At 37.9% G+C, this 24,105-nt stretch overlaps 1 protein-coding gene across 21 annotated transcripts in view; it reads right to left on the minus strand.

The window, feature by feature from the left end:
- The window catches only part of GPHN (gephyrin), a 271,026-nt gene that overhangs the window by 186,023 nt on the left and 60,898 nt on the right, over positions 1-24,105 (minus strand). The window lies entirely within an intron of this gene.

Raw genomic sequence — 24,105 nt, forward strand, 5'->3', positions numbered from 1 at the left:
AAGTTTATGAAGAAATGCATTATTGAACATCTTACAACACAGAATACAGCTTCACATTTGGTGAACAGGGATGTGTTTAAATCACTGCAAAACACTGCAAAAACAAGTGTTCCTACTTTTTTCTCTCTAAATGCAAATTATTCTCTTTAATTTACATCTCTAAGTATTCATGCACATCACCAGCATCAAGAAAATGTAAATCATTCCCAAAATACATTGTTTTCACAGATTACAACACGTACAGTGACAGACCTACCTAACATACTACAAAACTGCAAAATGTTTCTACTAGTACCTCTCGTTGGCAATGCATCTCACAAGCGTGAAACCTGGTAAGGACTGGAAAAACTGGAAAGGACTGGAAACCTTTCTGCTGGAAAGGACAAGTCTTGGAAGAAAGCATCCCAGAAGAAGAGGCTGGGGTAGCTGATGAAACAAGTAGTAGTCCTGGCTCTCATACAAAGCCTGACAGCTTATGACTGTGAGAGAGGTATTTGTCAAGTGTTGAAAACACTCACCTCAACAGGGTAATAACCAAAGGCTATCCTAAGCTTCTCTCCCCCATTGTCTCTGAAAACTGTACCTAACAATTGCCTGCTGCACACAATCCCTAGGGCTCTCTTGTCTTTGAGGTACTTGTCTCAGATCTTCATTTTAAACAACAGCTACCTGTGCTAACTAAGCCCAGACTCTCAGCTTGTTCCTCCCATGACAAGTTCATAATTGCCTGTATAACAAACTGCAAGTTACCTGAACTGAGCTCACAAGCACTTCCCCCATTGCCAGGCAAGCTCTGAGTGAGCAGCTTGAGCCTTCGGGAATTTTTCATTTCCATCCCCACCTATTACACTGAACCCAAGACCCTTAAGTGGATCTCAACTCTTCAGTTAAAGGAGTATTTCCAAGATCAGCAGATCCACAAACAACCAAATGTTGGATTTTATGAGAGAAAAAATTCCCACCTGCATTGACATTTGATAGTTTATATTTGCTTCTTGTCAAGTTTAGCAACAAAACAGCAAACAGAACATTTTACCTACAGTCTTGTCCTAAATCCTACACTACCCTGTATCAGCACATCTCCCATGCTAACACAATACATCATGAATAAAAATTATGCTCAACACTGTTTTTTCACTACTGAAAAATCAAACATTTTTAAAGCATTAAATATTTAATCTAAATATGCTGCATTTCTCTATTGTCTCCTCCAATCTCCTCATGGCAAGCAATCACCGTGATAATTGAGGAAACTAGTGTCTTCATCTCAAAAGTTTTTTAAAGGGAAAATGAAAAATGACAACATAAAATTATCAGTAAAACTGGCCATTATTTATCTGTAACTCATGATGTTTAAAACACAAAATGTGTTTCAAATAAAAATGTTTAAAACTAATCCCTAAATTTGTCAGAGACAGCCTTTGTTTTACTTGTCTCAACATAAAGCCAATATTATAACACTCTTTTTATTAATGAATCTTAAAATTGCAAACCTTCCCTCTACTTAGTAGACCTTGGCAATGAAACCATTTGCTAGTAAGGCTAATTCAACATCAAATATCTACAAACTTTGAAAAATGTATAAATCTTGTCTCCCTTGTTTTCTTCTTTGATTGTAGGAGAGTTAGATTAATGTGTAGCTGCAAACTGGTAAGCAAGTCTCTACTTAGGGTACTGCTCTAGCTGGATTTAGAAAACACAGATGCTACAGATAAATGTAAAAAATTCCATATCTGGTTATAACAATCAAGAATTCCAAGAGTTTAGTTAATATTAACATTTGACTATAACTACTAATAAAATGACTAGTATGGATAGCAACAGGAGAGTTTCCAGTGAGTGGAAATAATTCATTGGAATAGGCTGGAATAAGCACTTGGTCTGCATACAAGCACTGCCTTGCTCCTTCACATCCTTGCAAACTCTTAGCATAAATAAATAAAACAAATGTTCAGCAATAAATGCAAGGTGGAAGCAATCAAGCAGAGCAGGTAGTCTATTTCTCACAGCTTAGAAAACTTTAAATCAACACCACACATATTTAAAAAATAACATATAACCTAACTGAAATGAGAGCTATTTATTTTAAACAGGAGAGTGAAACTGTGATGGTATGGCAGAAATATCAGGGTGATCAATGGCAGTTTGAGGGAGACATGGACGAAAACTTTGCATCACAGCCACAAATTGTACTACAGATGCAGTAAGGCCATGCCTGACTTCTCTTTGAAGCACAACCAAGGGATACTTTTGCATAGGATATCTATATGAACACAACTCCCATACAGGGTTTTATTGCCTTGCTCCAAAATTAAATTTTTATTTTTTAACCCTCCAAAACTTTATAAAAGCTAGTATTTTAAGCATTGTTGGGTGGATGGTTTTTGGAGAGATACAGAACTGTTAGCTGGTCCTCTCTACACACACATCAAGTGGCTGAGCCTCTGGTCTGCAGTACACCCCCACAGGTACTTCCTCAGACAGGTGGCAAATGACTACAAAAATAGCACCCTAAAGCATATTTGCTTCATGGAGTATTGCAAATACAATGACAGTCTGTGAGGTGCCAGAAATGTTCCTGATATACCAAATATCGGCACAAACATCACAGGCATCAACTGAACAAAACACATAGTCTCAAAAACATCACAGCGAGGCAAAATCCCTGAACATGCATTGCACAAGTTTGACTTCCAAGTGAGCTGTTACATGTATCAAAGCAAACAGGATTTAGCAATAGCTCCAATTTTCCCAACATTCATCCTACTTCCAGCTCCTGGTTTCCATTACTGATGCTCTGTTTCTCACCCCTGCCTAGTCTTGTGCCTAGGAAGTAACAGAGGTGGGAAGCTAATAAGGGAATATAGCTCTCACCTGTCAGTTACACGTACAAAATTCCCGATGGAAAGGTTAAAATCAGCATTCACACTCTAATGTGCAAACATCCAATTTACAACAGTTGTGAAGCCTTCCCACTTGGCATTTGTGAACTTCTAAATTTGTCCATGTGATTTTTTTTCCTTTGCTTTCTTTAGCAGGGTTTTAAATGAGACCATACTGAAGAGAAATAGATTATTAGCCTGTTGATTTCCAAAATGAGAAGCTCTGTAACTCTGAAGGCAAACTAATATTTTCTTCAAGTAGTGGCAGGTCATAATCTGTTGCAAAATGTATCCTTATTTTAATTTTATTTTTAAAATGTCCTACAATTTGAAAACCATGTAGCTCCTTAAAAACATCATTTAATCTCCTACCCCACAGAAAGTATTCCCAGTAAAGAAGAGGCCTCTTTAGATCAAATCAATTCCAAATCTACAGCTGATAACAGTGATTTCATATTTATATGAAAAAAAATGCAATAACCACCCTCAAAAACTGAATTTCTATAGTTTAATAAAGAAAATTACCTCCTGTTACAGGCCCCCAGCCAGGTAATAGCTAGCACTGACTCCATGCTTCTCAGAAGGTTGATCTCTCACTTTAATGTACTACACTTACCAAGAAGCCCATCACCCTTACAGACAGTCGCAACACAGATGGACCCAATTGGTCCTTCAATCCAAATACCATCACCACTGGCCAATTAAGAAACGACCCTTGGGTAAACAATTCTCTGTAACACATTCCACATGTGCACAACAACAGGTGCAGCAAGTGAAGATAAGAATTGTTTATCTCTTTTTTTTTCTGATCTTCTCACAGCCTTCCCCAGGACAATGCCTGGGAAAGTTGTGCATTGCTCTCTGTGGCCAGAGAGCTCTGCCACAACCTCCCCCATACCTAAATATGTGATTCCAGAAAACTACTACTACCTGCCAGATTTTCCTCTAGGTTCCCAGAATTCAGAACTACTTTTAGATCAGTTGTGACTGCCTGTAAATAAAAATCATCTTGACAACAAAATCTTGTCATGAAGACAGTCACCAATGCACTGTTAGTTTGAAAATACATGGACTACTACAACCTCAAACAGTATGGACTGAAATATAAGATATCAGTTTCTTACATTTTTGTCCTTTAGAGATAATACCTCCTAAGTTTACTTCTTTTTCTTAAGACCTCTTCATCTACCAATAGTATTTTTGACAAGACTTTACCTTACCCCTCTTTTTACAGGCTCATTTATGTATTTAGGTTTTATAACAGATTCAGTCACCAGTTAATAAATATAAAAATATATTTAGTACACTTGGGATGTTCTGAAAAGTACTGGTCTAGCACAGTGTAGTACTCCAGTCTGGATTAGCTTGCTTCAAGAATTATTCAGAAGTCTCGTTCCAGATTCAGGTGGTGCTGTTCCATACAAACGGTCCAGGATTGAAGTATTTTGCTTTTATGGGCCCAACCTTTTACACAAGGCAGCAAGCACCTTCTTTACCTATTATTCACATTGTTGACTTCAAGAAAAAACAAACTCTGGTAGGGAAGCTTAGGGTCTTAGGGTTTAGGATATAACAAGTAACAGAATTTTTTCTCAGACCTCAAAACATCTCCCCTTGAAACCTGTTTTCTCCTGCAAACACAGAATCCTTGTCCTATACATGTGCTATAGATGTCCTATAAGGCATACTTTATGGAAGGCAAAGGAAAGAGAAAGCACCAGAATATTGATTCTCTTAATATTAAAATGATTTTGAGGTATTTTATGGGTCCCATGGACAGTAACACCACAGATAAATAATGCTGCCTTTTTTCTCTGCTACTGTCACATTTTTCAAGTCAGTGCATGTCAACCAGAAAACATACACAAAACAGATGGCACATTACAGAAATTTTGTAGCACCTTCTCCAGATCTATCAAAGAAGACAGCAAATTAATTTTAAGAGGAGCATTTATACCATTTGTATATCTGCACACAAATCTCTGACGTATTTGCAGAATAAAAAGAACTACGATTCTCCATGCAAACTGCAAATGCTTAAAATTGCCAAGAAAATATGTTGTCTGTGAGTAGCAGAAATAAGGCAGGCTGATTTCCTAAAAACTCGTGATCTAAATGCCATTTGCTATCACCACATAAATCCAGAATGGTATCCTCACAGATTGACAAAGAAGTACTATCATAAAAAGGGAGATAAGGTACTGGAACAACAGAAGGGAAAGGTTCAGGTGACCTACTGAAAAACAGGATGATCATAAACCAGAAGTACAAGTTAGACATGTGATCCTATGATTTTTCTTTTTCTAGAAAACAGAAGCAATAATGTCACTTGTAAACCAGATGTAAAGGAAGGCTGTTGTAATGATAAAGAAAAGTAAGATAGCAGGGGAAGTGAAAAGAACTTGATTAGCTTAGCAAAAAAAATCATTAGATGGTAGCTGCTGGTGAGTTTATCTAAATAGAACAGCAAAATAAATTTCAGAAGGAGAAAAGAATACTATTGCAGAAAAAATTTAATTGTGAGGAAATCATAAGAAACAGAGCATAATTTTCAAAGAGTTAGAGAGGTGAACCCTCACTAAAAATCATTCAATAATAATAGTGAGGGCAAGGAAAGCACACAGACTTGTTCTCAGCAGATTTAAGGATAAATTAAATGACACAAATTGTTCTTGAAGACCTGAAGCATTCTGCACCACAGCAGCTAATGTTGTGAAATCTATGTTAGAGTTTCTCTGAAGGCTATGAACTTCTAAACCTCCCCAGGGTTTCTCCCATTTTCTAACAGCAATTAAATGAGGCATTTTTTTCTGTGTATCCATTAGTCTAGCGGGTTATGCCTCTCTCAAATGATTTATCATTTAAATTTTACAATATTTGTGCAGCCTCAGGCTACAAATTCTGTACTGGGTTTTAATCTAATATTTAACAAGCTTGAGTTTCAACTCCATAGCACTGTCAGTGTAATCACTGCAGTGATCAGGTGAACTTCAGAAGAAAAATATCAAATCATTGAAGACATTCAACTCTTTGGAGAGGCAGCATTAGCAATACATCTAATTGTTTGTACCCAATAAAAAAATTAGGTTCCTTGAAGCTATGAATACCAAGCACTTGATGAATTCTCTTCTTTGGGATCTTGTTGTTAGAGATAAATTAGTTTGTGTTTCATGTGGATTTTTTTTCCCAACATGTATTTCCAATAAGAAGTTTCCAGAAGTTACTATAAAACCATAAAAAATTCCAGGATGGGAAGGAAAAATATACAAGGCAAGCACATCCAAGAGAGGGGAAGAGAAGAATTAAATCAACAATAACAACTAAAAGCTAAGTACCTTTGAATAGTAATATCTCAGACTTCTGTGAAATTTTTAGTTCTACCACAGGTTAGAACAGCTGTACTTAGAGCAGCCATGGAGAATCCTTCCTCTAAAGAGCAGTCTTTACAGGAGATAATGATTTTCAGCTTTTCTGATTTCTTTAGAGGATGTCTGTCTCTAAACGTAGTTTTCTTGTATGTTATTTAGTTCAGGAAAAGAATATGTTTAGTTTTTTAGTTAACAACACTGGAAACCATTTACAGCACCTTATATAGGCCCATTTTAAATGGGTCCTTGGTTGCAGAGTACACAGATGAAGGATACTGTCAACCTCAGCTAGATGCACTTTTAAATATGACAAAGTATGCTGATACAAGATGTTAATACATTTCACAAATTATCTGCCAGCTTGATTAAGAACCACCAGAATAACATGAAAAAAATATACTACATTTTCCTAATGATATATTCTATCTATAAACACTGCATTTAAGTGAACCACTCCAGTATTAGGGACCGGTGACCACAGGCTTGCACCATTCAGTAATGACAGGATTTAAAGGATTCATGAAACTTCACATTGTGGCTTGGAACAACACCCCTCTTTGCACTGCTGCATTGCTGCACAGATAAATGCATACAGACCTGCTGATAAGTAGATAATCCTCCAGGACCAACCCACAGAGCCCAGGGCCTCAGTGTCCTGTCTATCTTCTGCTCACATCTCATACAGCCCCAGGCACCAGAAATCAGGTAACTCTTCCTCCTTAAGGAAACTGAGGTATTCTCTGCACTGTTCAACATAGCCTATCAAACACTGTCCAAAGAAGCCACCTCAGAAACACGTAGTAAAAAAAAGGGCAGGAAGAAACAGAAGTCACTTTGTGCTTCTTAAGACACCCATTGTGTGATGTCCACGTCATGCCACACTGGCAGTGTGCACTCCCAGCCCAGGAAGCCAATTGTATCCTGAGCTGCATCCAAGGAATTGTGGCCAACAGGGAAAGGGAGGGAAATTTGCCCCTCTGCTCCACTCTGGGTGGAGTGCTGCTGCACCTGAGTGCTGCATCCAGCTCTGGGGTCCCAGCACAGGAAGGACATCAACCTGTTGGAATGAGTCCAGGGAAGACCACCAAGTTGATTAGAGGGCTGAAGCACCTATCCTGTGCAGACAGACCAAGACAGCCGGGGTGTTCAGCCCGGGCAACAGAAGTTTCTGAGAGGGAAACCTTACAGCACCTTGTAGTACCTAAAGAGGGCTACAAGAGAGTGGGACAGGGAACGTTTACAAGGGCATTTAGTGATAGGCCAAGGAGTGATGGCTTTAAACTGAGAGTAGGTTTTAGATTGGATTATAGAAAGACATTCTTTACTGTGAGAGTGGTGAGATACTGGAACAAGTTGTCCAGGGAAGTTGTGGATGCTCCCTCCCTGGAAGTGTTCAAGGCCAGGTTGGATGGGGCAGCCTGGTCTGGTGGAAGGTATCCATCGCAGGGAAGTTGGAATGAGATGATCTTTAAGGTCCCTTCCAAATCAAACCACTCTGTGAATCCATGATTCCCCTAGTCATTGTATCTATGCCTTGATCAGATGCTTTCCCTGAATCCACAGGTACCACTATGCACTACAGGATTTCCAAGAAGGATTACAGGAAGGCACACGGGAAACATATAGACAAGGTATGGAGCTGGAGGAGATCCAGGATCAGACCACAAAGCTGCTCTCTTACTGAGGATTTTGGGTTCATCTTCTGAGTTGAAGTAAAAGCAACTAAAGGTCATCAACAGTACTGGACCAGGGGAGTGATGCAAGCCAAGAGTCACAGAAGTTAGGAGAAATTAGGAGAAAGCAGAACACTAAATGTACTAGTGAGCTAATAAAACTGCAGAAACCCCAGTGACAATCAAGTGCAACTCCAGACTGAATGGTGTTAAATCATATACAGCTATAAGACTTCAAAGCCTGAAGATGTAATCATAGCAAAATAATGCCAGTTAGCACATAAACCAGAACATGTATTGTAGACAACTCCACTACAGGCAAGGACTTAAAGAAAAAGACATTATCTCTTTTATTTTTTAGACAAAATTAGCACCTGGGCCTAGTCTGGTGTGCCTGTCCCCTTCAGTTTGCTTGATGAAGAAATCACCTGGGACAGAAGAGCCTCCTTTACGCAATTACACAATAACCATTTATTTAGCACAACTCTATGTGCAAAGCTCTGAACTGAGGCCCTACAAACACCATACTGAGGTATAAAAGGCATAATTTTGTACTGTTAGCAGAGATGATGAAAATATGTTGACATTAAAATTCAGTTGTAGGTATTTACTTATTGGATATAAGGATGTCCATTCATGCAAAGGGACCTTTAAATTATTAACTTTCACAAGAAGAAGATTAAATATTTAAGCAAATCAGTATAATTTAATAATGTAACATGAGAATATGAGTAGAAAATTTTATAAAACTACTAATATACTTTGTATAATTAAATATTGTTTAGATTACAATGTAATTGTTTTATTCTATTTTTCCCTAAATCTCATTATAAAGCAAATTATATCCATATATTTAGCATTTTCAATTCATTAAATGTGAATTCTTGACAGCTTATGGGAAAATTCTCATGAAAAGTGGAAAAAACCAGTATTATAAAAAGTGGTTGCAATAATCCTTAAAAATAGGACAGTTCCTCTCTGTCCAAAACATAAGCACTTCTTAAGATATCTTTTTTGTACTAGTACTCTTAAGCCTCCTTAAAACTAGTGGCAGTACAAAACAGTTTCAAAATAGAAACACTTTAAGGAGCGATTTTCAACTCTACCTAGAAAAGAAAAGCAATAAACACCCAATAGCAGAAGTGGTCAAGAAAAACAAAGGGCATTACAACAAATGCTACTGCTTGTTTAAAAAGCCTACCTATGGATCTACCTCCATATTGTTTTCTTTTTACAATCAACTTACCATTATCAGAAGTCAAATAACACCTCAGGTAGCGGAGGGAAAGAGCCCTGCAGACAGTTATCACTAAGCACGCATAACATAGCAATCAACAGAGCCTGCTCTCTTCCCTGGGTTCAACCCAACACTGTTTCTGGTAGGTCTCACTTACCCACATGCGGCATTTGACTGGCAAAAGAGCTCTGAATTGAAGAGCCTGGCTAAATCTAGACCATAAGGCAGAGACACCCCATTAGCAGCACCAGCTTGGATACAGCAGGACCAGCACTGGGGCACATAGATGAAATCCTGATCAGCACTGACTGACCCAGACACTCTAATTCCACTGTGTGGGCTTAGGTCAGGAAATGCCAAGACACACACACCCAAGCTAACCTCACATGGTGCCACCTCAGCCATGACAGGGTCTATTAGCCCAGATTCACAGTGGTATAAAGGCATCTAAAGAGCCTTCTAGTTCATGGAAGAAGCACGGTCACATTCACACAAAGCTGAACCAGTCATGCTGTTTCAGATTTTTGCTGGCTTCCCAGGGCTCCGCAATTATCACAAGCAGTGGGAAACTGTTTCTACAAAATGATCTGGAAATGTACCATAGGTCTTTCCAGAACATTGAGCTGCCATCCACAAAAAAGTGCTGATAATAAACCCTACACAGGAAAGTGCAGATTCTAAAAACCAATATTTTCAATATTGTTTACATTTCATTCACTGCTGTCTCTAGCGGTAGCAGTGGTGAAGAGCTCAGTGGGACAAGCTCCACTCAGGTGTCATGGGAGGAGAGGATATCTCACCAGAAAGCCTGTAGCTCATGGAACAGCTCTAAAAGATTTATCCCTTACCCCCAGTCTCTAAAATCTTTCCTTTTCTTTAGCTAAACTTCTTTCAAATATTTTGTTTATTTTAACATCATGCTTATAAACTGTGCCTACTTTAACAGCTCTGGAGCTGACCACTTTTCATGCAACTGGCTCAAAGACATTACATCATCAATCCTTCATCTCAGGGTTCATTTGTTTCCACATGTCTGTTCCTAATGCTTATTAATAACTTTGAAAATGGGAAGCAAAGCTTCTTGTCATTTCTTCCAGGCAGGAGGATGCTGAAAAAGCTGCAAATAGTTGGAACTAAGCCAATTATCTCAGTGAGCTGTGAAAAACCTGGAAATCAGTTTAATGCTAAGTGTTTTCATCATTCACTCATTCAACTAATTATTAAAATTACAATCTCAAATTATTCCAGAGTACTACAAGTCATGCTTCATATACCAGTTGAAACATATGCTCCACCAAACCTGAAATACAGAGAATAAAAATAGGGACGCTAAAAATAAGCTAAGAAATTATACCAGGAGTAAGCTTTACATTTGTGTACCTTTGTTGATGCTCAGTCACAGAGTTGCAATATTCAGGACTACAAAGTCTTGATGGCAGCCCTGATTACACGGTGAAGTTTGCTGTTCATTCTCTTTCTGGAATCTTGCTATACTTTTACAATCAGATATTTTAAACAACAACTCTATGTGGCAAATCATGGATTGCATTTTTTTTTGTTTACAATTTACTTACTTTAATAGCATGTGTAAGGCAGTAATAGAAGTGCTTTCCAGCCCTATGCAACCCACATCTGACATGAGCCCAGAGAACTGTAGCCCAGCTTTTCCCCCTGTGAATGGTCCTCCAAATGTTTAAGCATGTTTGTTCATATCATTCTGTTTGTAGTAGACTTTTTTTTGAGCTACCGTACTTTAGCCATGGTCAAAATTTCATTCCTTATTAGTTACAATGAAATTAGAAGTACTGATGCATTAGGTAGCCTCCATTATTTCTCCTATTTATCTTTGCTACCTAAACATAACTTTTGACATTATCTTGCTGCTGATTTACTTTGGTTTGTCTTTCAGGGACTCACTTTTATTCCTCAACATCTTATTCCTAAACACACAATATTGTCATTTTATTGCAGCCGTGTTCATTAGATGTGAATAAATACATCGTCTTTTCTTCACCTGAACAGGGAAAAAATTATATATTCTGGAAATAATCTTGTCACACTCATATTTTACTCCTTTTTCTTAACTTTTAGTTCCCTCTCTTTGCTGATTCCAAGTCTTTAACTATATTTAACTCTAAGCCTACAGCAAGCAACAAAATGGGAGAAGTCTTTAAAGCCTATACAGCCTGTCATGTCTCATATGTTTGCTTATCCGGGCAATGAATCAAATCAATCAATCAGCTGTCAGGACCATACCAAGCCAAGCTGGCATTTGTAGGAGAATGACACCCCATATGAACGCTCCATGTAAATTTCTTGCAGCTCAAAAGCAAGCCAGCAGTTGCCACATTGGTAACATGGCAACGTGGAGCACCCTGCCAAGGGTTCTCCCTCACTGGTTTCTGCCCTACGCCCCCAGCCCTGCACAGGAGAGCAGCAGAGCGATCCCGAGAGGCTCCCGTCAGCAGAGCCCACAGGAACAGCATTCCCAGGCAATGCTCCCGGGCAATGGCAGAGCCCTCCTGCTGACACCCTGCCGCTGGTGCCTCTGCCTGCTGGCACACCGCAGCACTGGGCACCACAGGCTGGGGTCCAGCCTCAGGCTGGGAATTTGTGTGCCTGGCTCAGTCAGGAAGGCTAAACAGGTCGTGATCCATTGTCTGGGCTCATTTCTTGCCACCATTACAGCCCTATCAAGAATAATGTTCTTGTGGGTGTTCTGAAACTCCAGCTCATAAATGTATACTGGTTTTCCTTATTTGCTCTGAGTTCTTCTTGCTTGATCAACAATGAGGGGAAGGATGACTAGAATGATAGGATTACCATTATTTTTTACTGCACCATCAGTAAACCTCATCGTTTACTCACAAATGGCCAACAAAAATAGATACAAATCATATATGCCATTGAAAAGTTTGCTGTCATTTTCTATCATTATATAATTACTTTTGTCCTTACTGAAACCTTTGAGCTGTTATGTTTTAAACCAGCCATTTGAAGATTATAAAAATAGAATGGACATCAGGGTAATTGAACTGGGACACTTCTCTACCAAATATTTTTTCCTTTTTTTTCTTAGTGTATTCTGAAACCTGCAACATTATTTAATTCCTCCTTAAATGCGCTGTTGAGTGAATGGGAGACCCAATGGATTGCACCTTAGTTTATTCTGCAGTTCTTCTTAAAATCAGTAGTCACTTAAAAAAAAAAATAAAAAGGTCTTAAAATTTATAGGTATGTCTGACATCCATGTTTGCCATGTAGTTTTCATGAATTCCACAAATCATTTCTGTGTATTTACACAAGTATAATAAGAAAACATAACAGATATTGAAAATGTTCCTAAGTACCTAAAAAAAATCTAAATATCTTACTGAAAACTACCAATATAACCACTATTAAACAACGAAAGCCCACATTTGCAACTTCGCCAGTTCATTGAGAAAGGCCATTTTACTCCTCCAAAGAACTGTTCCATCAATATGGAGCAGGTAAGCAACTAGACTTTTAAAATTGTCAACATGTATAATTTTCAACAGTGTATAAGGCTTTCAGCATTTCTATGACAGAAAAAAACAGACAGCCAAGCATATACACTAAATATTTTCTTAAAATTCTTCAGGAAGAATGCCTTGTTTTGCCTATAAAAATTACTTGAACGCTGTCCACCCAGTTCTCTGCCAAATTCCCCTTTCCCCTTCTCGTGTTTCCTTCCTAACACAGTTTTTCCAACTTGATGAGTAACTCCAAGTGAATTTTACAAAATTAGAGCTGTCAAATCTTGTAAATCATTACAGAAAATTAGAGACATGAAAGACAGTATGATAGAAAGCATGGGAAATCAATGGTTGGAGAGAGGAAAGTCAAAATGGCTATTTTGTTCCTCCTCTTTGTAGATAAAAATATTCATATATAACCCTTTTTTAAAAAAAAATCTCATTACTTTGCAAAACTTCATATACTTTTTCGATTATGTCATAAATATCAGGGAAACCAAGATAGGGCTCTTATCTATTCTATTCATCACCTGTCCAGCAGCAGACAATCATGCAACATGCACGTTGCCCTGAATCACTGCAAACAGAGATCAGTCTGGAATTACTGTGTAACTTTGAGCTACCATTTTCAGCTTGCTAGTGTATTTATAATTGAGTATTTGACTAATTCCAAATGAAGTAATACTCGAAACAATGCAAAACAATTACAAAACCAGAAAACACTGAAAACCAAGAATTATTTCTAATATTTGACAACTCAAAACGTTGGTGCAATTATAAAGCTGCTGTTCAACTACTTACTATATACATATTCAGCAATGCATTAAAAAACTCAGTATCAAAATGAGTACCATTGAAAGGGAAGTTAAAATGTATTATGGATAATGAGAAAAGTTCTAAATTGAGACACAAGCAGTGCTATATTAGGAAGTGAACAGATGGCTACAGAAGAGCAGACCTAAAATCAAGAACAATGTATGGAGTCAGAGCAGGGGGCTGGAATGAGGTATAACTGGGGAACTTGCCTTTCTTATTTTATTGCACACTTTTTGACAGGCTGAAAATACTACAAATCTACAACAGAGAAGACCTGGATCACTTTTTTGGGTATTTTAAAGACTTGCAGAGCACTGTTAGCTATTTTGTTCCTCCTCTCTATCCATACAAACATTCATATGCAACCATTTTAAAAAAAACCTCATTACTTTGCAAAACTTCATATACTTTTTCTATGATGTCACAAATACCAGGAAAACCAAAAACTAGGTCCAAAGCGTGGCTTATTTGCTTTAAAACATTTCTAAACAAATATACATATTACAAACTCCTAAAGAATTTGCTAAAGCCAAAACAGTGCATACAACCTACAATACTAAATTTTTACCCCGCTGTCAAATCTGTAGTTATCATCCTCTAAAATTTGTAAAAGATTTGAATATCAATTAAATGTGCAAAACCCCCTGTATGTCAATAATCTCATCTTACATTTCCAGAGAGAAAGGCAGCACTTCCTCTTCTTCCCAAACATGAGACACATCCATGTCTTATAAGGACTACAGGATATCTCAATGCATTTAATTTTAAACCCCAGTAATTAAAATTTACTTTTCCTGAGGAAAGGCAACAACTGCTGTTATTATTTTGTGGTAGTTATTAGTGTAACCTTAAGAATAACTTATTTCTTCATATTTATCAAATGGAATCATGAAGTATTTTAATTAGAATGGTGAAAATTCTTACCAAAACCAGTAGATCTTGGCTTCAGAGACAAGTTGGCTGGCTTATTTCTCCAGCCTTTTATAGTCCCAGATGGAGGTATAACCCTCTAACACAGCAACCACTCATCCCAGCTTTGTGTCATCTGCAAACCTGCTGCCAACATTCAGATTATCAATGAAGATGTTAAACAGGGCTGGAGCTAGTATTGACCCCTGGGGGATCACAAGGTCCTGTCATCTCATTGCAAAGCTCCCATACATTCTCGGTGATTTCTTATGGGCAGCTCCTCGCAGCACTGACTCCTTCTTCTTCACAGTACAGCCAACAAATTCCACCTCTCCTCACAGCCCAACCAACAAACTCCAGCTCTGTCCTCACCCAGCTAACCCACTCCTTTGTAGCACTCTTCTTCTTATTGGACAAAGCTGTGGCCTATTAAGGGCAGGCCTGTTCCTAATCTTTGGGGATTAGTACAGCTGCAACTCCTCAGGTGTGAGACTACCTTCTGCACCATCTTTATTTTCTCACATTCTATCCCTCCACAACTAAGTCACCAGCCTCCAACTGGATTTTGGGCCACAGACCACTACTCTCTGCATCCAGCCAGGAAGTTCCATATACTAAGGACAGTAGTTTCTGTGTTTCTATTTTAACTTTGGGTGAGGATTTTACAAACTTCACATATCTCCTAAAAGCTCTTTTTTTTTTTTTTTACAGAAACAAGCAAGACAAAATGGCTGTTGCCAAAAGAGATGTAAGAAATTTGTTCAAACTAATGTTCCCTAGGTGACTAAATGGAAAACTGCTTCTGGAACAGAAGTCCAAAATCACTAATCCTAATCCATGATCAGTATATAAGAAAACTAACCTGAAATATGTAAAAAAAAGCAAAAACAAAGCTCTGTACAGCACAGAAAGTCCTTTTGAAGCCTACTTAAATTTCTGAACAATGTCATCTGAAACCATTGACAATCTACAGTGTGTTAAATACCCATCAACAAAGGTTATCCCTTATGATTGTAAAGTTGAATTATTTTAAAAATCAGATGTAATGACACTAAAACAGTGCAGAAAGGGTTAAACTATCTCCCTGTTGATAATTGAAAATCAAATAAAAAAGATTAATGACTTTATATGACCACCCATACAAATGTATATTAGTCATACTTTGAACTGGATGGACGAAGCAAGACCTCCTCCAAAATCCAGCCAGACCACTGAAGTGGTGCTAAGCCTGAGCTGAAACCACACGTCTGCCAAGGTCAGTTCTAGAACTGAACAACCACATTAACAATGACATCAGCTACCTAGGCTGAAGGATGGGCAAAGCAACCCAGGTGTGTCTACAAATAAAAATCTAAATATATCCAGCACAAATATTCAGTATTAGAGTGACACTAAGCATATATCTGTTTTGTAGTTCTAAAGTAACTAAGTGCTTCATTTTTCCCATCCAGTGTTGTAATTATATTGCAAAGGTTTCATATTGTTGTCTCCTTAGTACAAGAGTTTCATACCTCCTTGATGTTTCTTGTGGCAGCTCCTCTAAGCACTGACTCTTCTCACAGTGGCCAACTGACTCCAGTTGTCCCTCAACCAACCAATCCACTCTTTTAGAACACTCTTCTTATTGGCTACAGTGTGGCCTGTTAAAGGTCAGGCCTGTTCCTCATCTCTAATAATTAACCCAGCTGCAACTCTTTCAGGGGTAAGATAACTTTCTATACTACCTTTATTTACTTATATTCTATCCCCCTACAATTAGCTATTTCCTAATGCAACAAGGCATTTCTCTTTGTGTTGTAGAAAACAATATGTTTATCTCAGCCTTGTGATTTCAGTGGCACATCCATGCTTGGAAAGAACCACCTCTAATTGTTATCAGAAGTTTTAAGGTTTCACAACTACCAGCCCGTTTTCTTTGTTTCTGTACTTAAGTACTTACAGAACTGTAAAGAAAAAACCCAACAGATTTACTTCCTCAGCAGAGCTTCAGAATTTCCATGGTCTTGGCGGTCCTTGGTGCTGGTGGGGAGCAGCAGAGCTGGCCCTGTGCAGGACAGGCAGTGGAAGCTCTCCCAGCAGGCATGGCAGGGGTTCTGGGGCACACAGCCGGGCACAGCCTCCCAGCTGATGCCCCTGAGCAGCCGGCAGCGCCTGCCACAGGAACCTCTTGCTGGAGAGACACCACTCTGAGACCAAACCCAACAAAATCCTGCCATTAAGCAGGGCTAAAAGAAAATGCTAAGTCGAGGAGACAGCTTCTCGCTTTTCCCATTTATTTTTGGAGGGCTCCTTGGCCTCTAGGGCCAAAGGCAAGGTGATTGCAGCATGCTGTGAAGTGAGACACCCTGGGAAGCATGAGATCATTAAAACACTCATTTAGGCTGAAGGAGAAAAGATGAGCGAGTACAAATTCTAAGCTGAGAAAAAACCCTCTTTGTATAACATCTTTATTACTGTAACAACTAGTCACTTTCCCAAAGTCAATTCAGTAACATGATTTAGATTCTTCCCATTTTAATCCACATTTTCTTTTTCTCCCCCAGACACTATGTAGTTTTTAGGATTTATTAAGATTACTTTGTTCCTTGTACTAATCCTACACTACAAAAAAAAAAAAAGAAACAGAATGCAGATGTTCATATCTGCAGCTCTCATCTGATATGAACTCTCATAGCCTTGGATAAGCACCTGAGAAAAGCCTGTGTGTGATAAAATAGATTTTATCCTTGCTGTACACACTCCACTGTGGCAAAGGAACAGTTACCAACCATACACATCATCTGTAAACTTCAGGTGAGAAGCTAGGTATGCTGAGCTCATTCTGTCTGCATCTTCAAGTTGTTAAAGAGCCTTTTTTTTGAAGACTTGTACAGAGAATAGACTGAACAGAATGACTGACCCTCACAGCCTTCACTGCATTATTAAAATGCTTTAAAGCAAACTTTCTTAAAGGCTTATGTCTAACTTTTCCAGGCATTATTAATGCAATATTATTATTTAGCTAAAAGGCAATGAATTCCACAAAAAGCACACTGGTTGCCATGATTCAGCAGTTTGCCCAACAGTGTGCTGTGATAAACACTAACATCTGATAAAAAAATAGAAATCACCAATAAGAAATTTAAATACCTCCAGCCTTGAACACTTGATGAATTTTGTATGTAGAATTCAGCCAATAGCACCTCCAGATGCAGGCTCCCAAAAGTTTTTGCTGCTCACAGCTTTTATATCATCATCTTGTATTCACTGTTTTAGCCTGCTGCTGGCTTTCTCTAATCTGTTCTCTACCACAATGAATTAGCTGTTTTCTAAAAATGTGAGGTAAAGGAAGAGGGGAAAAAACTGGAAACCCTGAAACTGCTACAGCAGCAAAATTGTTGCATAACAGAAAAAAAAAATGCCAGAGTAGGGCCTTGGGTTTGATAGTTGTGCTTCAGAAATGCCTTTAATAAATGATTTTGCAGGGATTGAAATATTGCTTCTGTACTGTTTGAAGAGCAGTAGTAGTCACAGTAGGACTTTAAATTCACCAGAGCTTTCAGAAGTACAAGTTCTCAAAAACAGCTTAGAAAATGCAAGTTGGGACACAGTTACTGCTTGTGTGGATCAATGTACATGTAATGAAAGCAGCAAGACCCTCCTTAAGCTATATGTTTACTGACAGGATCCTATCTAAGGCTCAGACACTACAATAAAATAGAGTGAGCCACATCAGAATCAGTGAGCTGGTACTCTTTGTTTTGGACTGAACTGCAAAGCTGCAGAGCTTTGTTTAAATCTGTATAATGTTAGAAATAATGCATATACCTGGCAGACAGGCTCGAAGCCTTTTGCATCTGTTCATAGCTGTAACTGAGTAGCAGCAAGGGAAAGCTACCACTGCAGGGCCAACAGAGGCTTTTTCATCCTCCTACCAACCAATGTCTAATCCACAGCAAAATTACAATCTCAAACTGCATTAGAATTGGCTAGCTGCTCCAAGGCTTTCACTTGGAAAGCTATCACCAAGCCTTTTTTCTGCACTTACTCCCCCTCAGAAGAGATCATCCTCCTGCCCATGTCAGGGGAATCAATGTGTTGGGAGCTCACTGTGCCTGAGGATTTAGGGATCCTGAGCTGGCAGTGCCCACTCTGTTGGGCCCCGTAGTCAAAGCCCAAATGCTGGCACAAGCAGCGCCGCAGGGACCCTGCTGGCATGGCCCAGGTGCCACTGGGGGATGGCATGACAGAGATGCCCTGCCAGATCTTAGGAAAAATGACTGCCTGTTACACAAAATAAAAGGCACTGTACAGGGAAGAGGAATCCATCCACAGGCAGCAGCTGCACAGCATGCTGTGGGAAAACCCACCTGGGCTCCATCTGAGGCTGTGCGATCAAGAGGTTCCAAATCTCTGAAGGGACACAAGATTTAATTGCTGTGTTTCTCTTTTTATTCTCCCCTATTAATAAGGCTACTGTATCATGCTGTTCATTGGCCAGTTTTTCTTGGTGAGATCCAAATAGAATTCTACAACATCTCCCTCAATCCCATAGTGCAGAATTAATACAAAAAGTGAAAAATAAAAACAGCTGAGCTATATGGCCCCCATGTCATCTGTTTCATTTTCATTAACTTTTTTCCCCACTCTGCACTCATTTTACTATTTTTAGGCTATCAAATTCATGTACAGCTATGAATGCAACTTTAGATATGCTATATAAATACAAACTTTATAAAAGCAATACAGTTTAATATATGTATATACTGTTTAATAGATCATTGTTTGGATCCTCCTGCTATTATGGAAAAAAAATTACAATTCTAACGACAGATATAATGAAGTTGGAAATAGCACTTAGTATTATCACTCTATATTAATAACATATTAAGTTATATGCTCTTTAAAACCATTAAAAAATACAATAAAATTATGTTCTGCTAAAAGAGAGGCTTACAATGATACATAACTGCTGATTAAATCTAAGTCCAAAGTTATCACCCAACAATTTACAAAGTATACCTTCTGCCAAGACATCTAGACTATGAACAACGAAAGGGTAAATCCAAGACAGTACTGTAAGACTTCAGCCAAAATTCCAACAGACACTCTGTTCTCTTCTTGTAAAGTCACATGTTGCAAATAACTACTTTCAATATCAAATGTAAACAAAATTTTGTGAGTAATCTTAAAAATATGTTCAACTCATAAATCAAAGTGTTTATTAAATCCTATGCAACTAATTGTAGACAACTGGTCATTACAAGCAATCTTAATTTTCTTAATAATGCTCATCAGAAGATCCAGAACACCTACCACTACAGCCACAAATCTAAAATAGTCATGGAAGGGAGACATAAGCACCTTTGCTTAATTATTACAAAAAAAGTGGAACACATCACAAAAGACAAATAAATTTCACAAGAACAACAACTGTAAAAGTAAATGACACAGATTAAAATAGGTTTCAGGATACAGGCTCTTCAAAAATTAAGCTACTAATGCTAACACTGTGAATTCAAACCTCACAAAAGTCATATCTGCAACCATAACTATGATTACAACCTGTGTCATCATAAAACACTGACACACAATTTTCAGTACAGTAATGAATAGTTACATATCTTATAAAGTGGTAAAGGGGTAAAAAAAGTAAAAAGAAGGCAGCAAGCTAGTTTCTAAAAAAACCCTACCCATAAGAAGAGAGGGAGATAGAGGAGAGGCAGGAAAAATTAGTACAAAGTGGGTAAGTCAAACACCAGAGGCTGTTTTTGCAGAAAAAACTCTCCCTTCTAAAGCTCCTCATCTTAAAATAACAGCAGAGCTGGCTTTCTCACTTCTGTATGAATGACAACATTTATAATCTTAATTTACATTAATTATCTTACCGAAGCCAATGGTAAGTGCTCTCTTCTCTCTGTAAGACAACTCACAAAGTCTGGTATTATACGTTATATTTATGATTACTCAGAAAGGGACTAAGCATTCACACAGGCACACATTCTCCAGTGTTCTGGAAATTAACATACTGCACTTCTGTAGTATAATTCTCTTCTAATTTTACAGTCTTTATTTCTTAGAACTTGGCAGGAAAAAAGGGGTAGATGTTTCCAGTCTCTCATTAGGTTCCAATCAATGGACACACCACTGCACGACCTGCTCCCACCCATGCAGCAGGTATTGACCTCAACTAGAAATCCTGAATGACAGAACAACTTCAGAGCATTCAGGCAGAGCCTGAAATAATAGCAACACACCATTTTTCTTCAAGCATGACTAAAGTAACACATGATTGGTTCAGAAGCAGAAGTTAACTTGATTTAAGGTGAAGTGTAAATGTAAAACAGAATAATAGATAAATCATAAGGAAAAATGAACTCTGACTGCATTGATAGTCATCTGGTAAAACTTGAATGTAGCAGAGAGTAAGTTATTGGTATGCAGTAATGCTAGCCAAAAACTAAAATAAATACTGTGGGTAAAGTCAATCCCGTCCCTCTGTTTTGAAAAAGAAGAAAAAGCCTCTTTCAGCTATTCCATTCCTTCCTTGTCCCCCACCTACCTGCTGTCAATTGCTTCTTCTTCTGGTACTTTCTTGCCTAAGAGAGATCATGAAGAGGGCAAAGGGATGAACACATTTGGACCCCCTCCCCCAGTAACCAGTCAAAGCCCTGCCTGTGCCGGTGAAGCTGCCTGCTGCCGAGTGCCTGCCAGGCACAGCTTGTGTCCCCAGGTGAGCCAGCCTGGTTTGCATTAGCTACAGCCCACAGGCATCCTGCCACACCGCAGCCAGGGATACAGCCCCACAGCACTTAATTATTCACACCTGACACTCCTCATCCTCCTTGGTTTGTTTGATAATTACAAACACATCTTCTTAAGGTTTGAGCCCTTTGGGCTTTACAAGTTCATTTTTTTTCTCCATAATATTAACTAGAAATATTCTAGTTTTATAGATCCCCCTGTACACAACCCCAGACTTAGGCAGTTAGAGAAGAACATTCCAGTATTTCAACAGTTTATTGCACTGAGTTACTATCCCAACGTCCAGCTTTTGGGATAGTAACACAGCCAGAAAAAAGCCCCTAAATTAATCCAATACTTAATAAACTTATTATGCTAATTTAATTTCAAATTACACAGTATCTGTCTTACTGTTTTTAATCTTTCCATATAAGCCTCAACAACTAATCAATCAGGAAAGCAATTTATCAGACCCAAATATTGGCCCACATTGCATCATGTCCAAAATCCAATGCAATCAGTGTCTCTACAACACATAGAATGCAAAGAAAGTACACGTGCAATTGTTTTAGCTGCACTGTAGTTCTCATGAAATAATGTTTGAAACATAATGAAAATGTTTCCATTTATAACCTTCAGTCTTTATATTCATATGCTAATAGCAAAGTCTACCTCAATTTTGTCTTTGAAAAGAGAACAGTAAGATTCAATTCACTACAATCTTTTGACTAGAGATACTCATCTCCTGAAAAATAAGACCAGCAAATAAGCAATTAAGAGGTTAGCTTTTTAAGAGTAATAGTTATTAAAGTCAACAGATAGCAAAGGTTAAAAACAAGCAGTCTACAAATCAAACTAAGAAAAACATGGTTACTGCTCAAAGAAAATGAATTCTTTATTCCAGATTTATTGTAAATACAGTTTAAGAAGCACATGTTTCTAATATACCAATTTGAAACACTGTTTGCAACACAACTTTGTTTTGAATTTCAGTATTTGCAATATATATTTATTATTAAAAATGGATGCTGTTCCTAGCAGAGTGTTTGTAAGGACTGGCACAAATTCTCTGTAGAAATGGGAGAAAAAGCAAGAAGCTGTGTTCAATTTACAGAATTAATATATAAAATGGAGATAAGATTGCTGTGATTGGAAATAAATCCTATGTGCTAATTTTATGTGCACTATTTAGTGTTTTTAAAAATCATGCCTGCTTCTCATAGCCTTGTCCATAATGACGTATCTGATGATTTCAAATTTAAAACTCAGATTTAAAGAACATAAATAATAATTTAAAAATGACACTTTCATCCAAGACTCTTAAAAATTTTAACAGGTAGACAAAGATAATATAAGAATGAAAGCTCAATGCAAAAATACACCACAAAAAAACCCCAATGCAAACAACCCTCCTCCAACATACAGCTTTTTCAGTTCCTGTTGTAGGATACTCCACAACTGCATAACCACAGGTACATCCTAAACTTTGAGCAATAAATATGCATTATTGAGAAAGGAAATCCAAGAGCAACAGACATTGTAAACATTTTTTTGTTTCAATGGTAGCAGTAAACAATTGTCACTGCAAGACCTTTACTCACAAGCTCATATACATCACTGTGAATTTCAGCAATCCAGTTTTCTGAGTGCTCAGTGAAACAGTGCAATAAACAAACTTGATTTTTATTAAATTAACACAAGTTTTCCAATCTTTGACATAATTTATCTTTTTGATTTGCACTAAAGAACTAACTTGAAAAACATAAGGAGCCTTTGCAGTATTTTGAAAAAGACTTCTGCAAAAGCAAGACATATAAATGTACTACTACATACATCTCTGTCTCTCTTACACAAAAACTAATTCATTATACATGGCAGTGATTTTCCAAGAAATAACAGGGAGGAAAATTTTTTCAGATACTCATTACACGACTAGAAGTCATTCCAGAAGACAGAATACAGTTATGAGAGCTATACTAGGAAAGTAAAAATGAGAGCTTCTTGCTGACCTTAAAAATACAAAATGTTCCTACAGTTTAACAGAATTGATGAAGTTCACATCTTCCAGTTACTCATCTCATTCATCCTCTTAATCTTTGCTTGCCACAGATATTTTTTTTGTGTGTACATGGTAGTAGCCACAATGTGCTAGAATTTTCCAGAAGAAAGGGATGGTCCATGCCCCAGGGAGCTTAGACTCTGAAGACAGCAGGCAAATAGAAGTCAGGAAAAACAAAATTAACAAGTCAAGCTAAACATCTACATTTGCTACTGGTATTGCAATGAAATTGACCTGTGAGCTGTGAAGGTGACAAGTTGGAAGGGTGATGTCTGGAGGGAAAGAACCAGCAGAAGAATTCTTCTAGATTGTGCCATGCACTGATGCTGCAGAGCAGAAAGCAAAACTGAGTCTGAAAAACGCTGACAAACAAGCAAGTAGGAAGCTTGACAGGAGAAGCATAAGCAGAAAGAGATAGTTTTATACTGTCTTTCATGTTCTAGTTTACCTTTTGTCACTTCTTAGCTTCTAAGTAATTCCTTTAATAAAGCCCTAGTAGTATAATAAATCTAAATCATTTGGGTTCTGTCAACATTCTCAGAACAGTAGTTCCTTATACCTCAACCACACAAAAATGGCTATTTCAACAGAAAGGCCATTCTGTTTCCTTCATTGAGGATATCCATCAGAGGATGTGCTGGACTTAAAATGCAGTCCTTGCTGTGAGACTGGAAATCCAAATTAAATTTGTATCTTATTTTTTGGAACAATTTTTTTCAAATTTAATATGTTGAGTGTTGTGCAAACATTGTTATATAATTCTATGTAGTGAATGATGCAACACATTGGGTTTTCACAAGGCAAAACAATGATCCAAGACCCTCAGAAAACTAGCAGAAGGGAGCTGCATGAAAGCCAGGTTTGTGCCACAAGTATGGACACCCTGTTTCTGTCCTTAATTTTTCCCTCTTAGTTGCCAATGAATCATGACTAAATTCTGC

The sequence above is a fragment of the Molothrus aeneus genome, chromosome 6 (assembly GCF_037042795.1).
Source record: "Molothrus aeneus isolate 106 chromosome 6, BPBGC_Maene_1.0, whole genome shotgun sequence".
Lineage (NCBI taxonomy): Eukaryota > Metazoa > Chordata > Aves > Passeriformes > Icteridae > Molothrus > Molothrus aeneus.